Genomic DNA, 4,164 nt, shown 5'->3' with positions numbered 1-4,164 from the left:
GCGGTTCAGGTTAATAGCCAGTAGTATTCTATCCCTAGTTGACACCATCCTGTGCAGTGCAGCTCATAGCAGACAAAAAACAAATTCTGCATGGCACCGTAGGTGAGGACTGATGTAAAAGGAGCTAATCCGTACTGTGAGTCACCCCTGAATGCCCCGTACCTACCCCCGTGAATGGCTCCTGCCTGGCTGTACAGGTTTGGTTCGCAAACTCCATCTTCCCTGGGATTAAAGCAGCCTGCGAGGAAGGAATTGTGCTGGCCACGAGGAGAGCAGCTCTTGCCTGAAGCTTCTGGATCCCCAGGCACACAGGTAAAGGCAGCTTGAACTGACCATCTTAGACCTGGTAACGCTGCCCCGCCAGACGGCTTCAGTGCAGTTATTCTTCCTCAGATAAGAGCTGATATTTTCTTCCCGAGAAGTTGAAGCATAAAAATGTCCCTAGTTGGGAGAGCTCACTTTTTTCCTAACGAGAGCAGAATTTTTGTGGAGAGCAGGTGAGCTGTGTGTGGGAAAGGTGAGATGTGCAGCCTTTCACTAGTTGTATTTCTGCACTGCGCACTGTGGTGGGGTGAGGAAAGCAAAGCAAATCAAGATGCGCTGGACAGCCACAGCGTTAGCTCTTGGCTCTCCTGCGTTTCCGTTACATACGGTTGGTGCCACAGATACAAAGGAGGTTTCAGCAGTCGGACTGAGAATCGGGACAGGGATTTGTCAAAGCAATCGATGACAGTCAAAACCCTGTTGAGCTGTAACTGCCTCGCTGTTCTGAAGATACCGAGTTCAATCATCACAGAAGACACGAGGCTGCCCCTCTCTGTGCAAAGCTTCCCTCGCGGCCTGCAGAGACACGTTTATCTTAAATGTGCACCATGATCGATGGGCAAAGACGTTCTTTTTGAGTATGCTAAGACTTCACGGTCAACAATGGGCGGCTCCTATCCGTCAGCTTCATCGCAGGTCCTGCCAAGTTGGGAACAGCCATCCCGAAGCAAAACTGAGCCAGCCGCGGCTGCTTGATGTGCAGGTGGCAGGCGGGAGCTATGTGTCATAGGGTGCGCGGTTTCTTCGGGCTGCCAGAGCTGTGGCTGTTGACATCATTTCTCTTTCTGGTCGTGACTTTCCCTGTTGAAATGTGTATTTTTGTGTTTGCACAGTTTGAGGGCCTTCAAGTTGATTTTTTTTCTTTGTATTTTTCCTAATTAATATTCCGTGGCACAGGGGATTCTTCGTTAAGTCATTTAAAATATTGATTTTTTCTCCTCTCTGTTTATTTACTGAGACTCCAGGTAAAAGCTGTCTGCGTCTCTTATTCCCCATGGTCATTGCTGTTACTGTAATCTCTCTTCGACCAAACTGGTACTCTCTGTTCCTTCCTCTGCCTCACGCAGTAAATAATGGTACGTGTCTGACGCTTACCACAACAGCAGGTAAGACGGTGCATAATGCATTGTCCTGTCCAAACTGCCACAGCAGGAGGGCTGGCAGTACATACGTTACTTCTGGAATTTCTTGGAAAAAGCTTAGTTTTCCTGCCCGTGGGTGTTGTAGGACAGCAAAAGAAAAAATTCTGAGGTGGCAGCATTAGAATGGGCCTTTGAAGCACATTGTTCCTCTTAATCAGAGGAGCAACCCACACTGGGTTGGTCGTGGATTTATCTCTGTGTTTGCTCCTCTGCCCTCACCCTTTTTGTTTTTTCATTCCTGTAGTCTCACTGGAGAACACCAGTTAAAAACCCGGTGTCCTAGTTAGTGGTTTTATGCTATGCAAGTAATTTTTTCTATCATTTTGCGTTCCTCTCACCATGACAACTATGGCCTTATTGAGTGTTCATAGGCTTGTTCTCTTTTTATCCTGCTGAGCCAAGGGTATATGTACTTTTTCTTCATGCAAAGAAGGTCTTGAATTATTGAAAGAAATAGGGACCAGATGCCCCCAAATATGTAAACATTTTGCTCCTTTAAATGGGTGACAGACGCTTGAGAGTTTGTGACCACAGATCGCTGTGGTCTGGGACTTGGAAAGCTGCCACATAGTAAGTCCAGCAGCAGCTGCCCATGTGCGCACCTTGCTTACTGGTAAAACATCAGTTACCTCGCCTGTGTGGAGCACAAAGGTTGTGTCTGTGGAGGAGCTGGCGGGGTAAGATCGCAGTCATCCCTGTCTTGCAGCAACTTCCATGGGTGTGTGCTGTGTGGAGCGCAAAGGTTGTGTCTGTTGAGGAGCTGGCGGGGTAAGATCGCAGTCATCCCTGTCTTGCAGCAACTTCCATGGGTGTGTGACCTGAATGCCATTAGATTCTGCACGAATCGGGAGTAACTGTGGGACTGAGCAGAGATGCAGCTGTAAGTCCCTGAATACATGCCCTCATGACCTCAGAACACGCTTTACAAGAAGAAATGGAGAAAAGTCATACCAAAGTCGCATTGCTTGAGGAGTCTGTTGTCATCCAGTAATCAAACCAGCAGTGTCAGCAGCCTGCGAGCTGCACGCTGCTGTGGGGGTGAGCAAACCCTCTCTCTGCTAAGCGAGTTGATGTGAAGTGTTACTTTTTGTGTTATCTACTGATAAATAAAACCCACACGTTTTTCTGACAGGTAGAGTTTCATCATGGTTGTGTGCGCTGCATCCTGGCTCTCCTCACTCTCAGTCAATGCGTGTAGTCAGTTGATCTGCTTTGACCGTGTGGAAAAAACAACACTTAGGACTCTAACATAACTGAGCCTCTTTGCCTCTGGAACGCTGGTATCCATAAGCAAACCGAGTGATTTACTTGGATTTATTACTCAGAAGTCTGTGGCTGACACTCTGCGCATTGTTTTCTAAACAATGGATTAATAAAGTTCTGTCCAGTCACAACTCCCTGTTTCTCCGCAGTTTTCTATGAAAATCTGTATCCTTAGTTTGCAAAAGGCGCAGTAACTACAGATTTGCACAGATGCTGTTGAATACAGGAGGTTGCACCACATACCATAAAACCTGTCGCCTCACAGGAGCAGCATGAGCCGCAGATCTGGTATTTCATCGCAAGAAGCCTCACTGCTGCTTAGATTTTAGAGGAGAACAGAAATCTGAGAATAACAGGATCTCCTCTCTTTGGGATTTCTTGTTGAAACAGAGGAGCCAGTGCTTCTGTTCTGCCAGGAAAGAACATCTTGTCTGCCTTGCCTCCAGGCCTGCAAAGGATCAAACACTGGAGGCAGATGTATAGCTTTGGTTTTAAAGTGCTTAGTCTGAGGAGCTAAAATGCCTCTGTCACCGAGTGGTTAGAGATCTGTGTCCCTACAGGGCCAAGGTGAGGGTGAGAGCTTTGGTTACCTTCTTGGCGTTGTTCTCCGTCGTCTTCTCTAAGTATAACCGTAATTGTATCTCTGCATTTACAGTCCTTGGGTAGCAGAGAGTGTTTGAAGGGCCGAGCGGTCACTGCTTGTGCGGGGTGACTCCTGTCTGGCTCTGCCTTGCTGCTGCCCAAGTGGCCCTGCAGATCAAAGTCGTCCTTGTCATGGAAAGCAAACCGGGTCCACAGGCAGGCAGCTCCAGCGAGAAATGGCAAACCACTTCTCCCCATTACACAGAATCAGCGGCAAGGACAGCTGAGACAGGAGTGCTGCGCACGGCGACTCCACCGTGGGCCTGCGGGATCCCAGCCTGGCGCCTGGCACCATCACTGCTGTGTTCCTCTTCCTCTGGTTCATTGGTTGCTCTTCTGGTCGGTGGCTTTGTGCTGCTCTTCTAGGACACGGTATTGCGTGGCTTTATCCATCGGCTGCAGAGACGTACGAAATTCATTAGCTTGGTAACTGCTCTCATTCTGACCGATATAATATGAAAAACATAGTTGGAAAATACCTTCCAGGGCTGCTGTGGTGGCCCAGATAGGGCCGTGTCAGGGACGGCAATTCATTTCACAGGCTTCCAGTCCTCTGGACGCCGCGTTTCCGGAGCAAACTCCCACAGCTTTCTCCACAGCAGGCAGAAGGGCAGTGGAGCAGAGAACTTAGTGAGGACTTCAGCGAGGATTTGGAGATGTGCTGGAGATTCATCAACAAGCGCTTGTGAGGCAGGAACTTCCTCGGGCTGCCCTAACTGGCCCTGGGGCTCACAGCCTTTCCACGCCAGGATGCTGTCTCAGCAGCAGGGCAGAAGAATGTCTCTTTCCCGTC

Source organism: Buceros rhinoceros, unplaced genomic scaffold (assembly GCF_000710305.1).
Source record: "Buceros rhinoceros silvestris isolate BGI_N320 unplaced genomic scaffold, ASM71030v1 scaffold9489, whole genome shotgun sequence".
NCBI classification, from domain to species: domain Eukaryota; kingdom Metazoa; phylum Chordata; class Aves; order Bucerotiformes; family Bucerotidae; genus Buceros; species Buceros rhinoceros.
The sequence above is the reverse complement of the archived record's forward strand: the minus strand, read 5'-3'. Positions refer to the sequence as shown.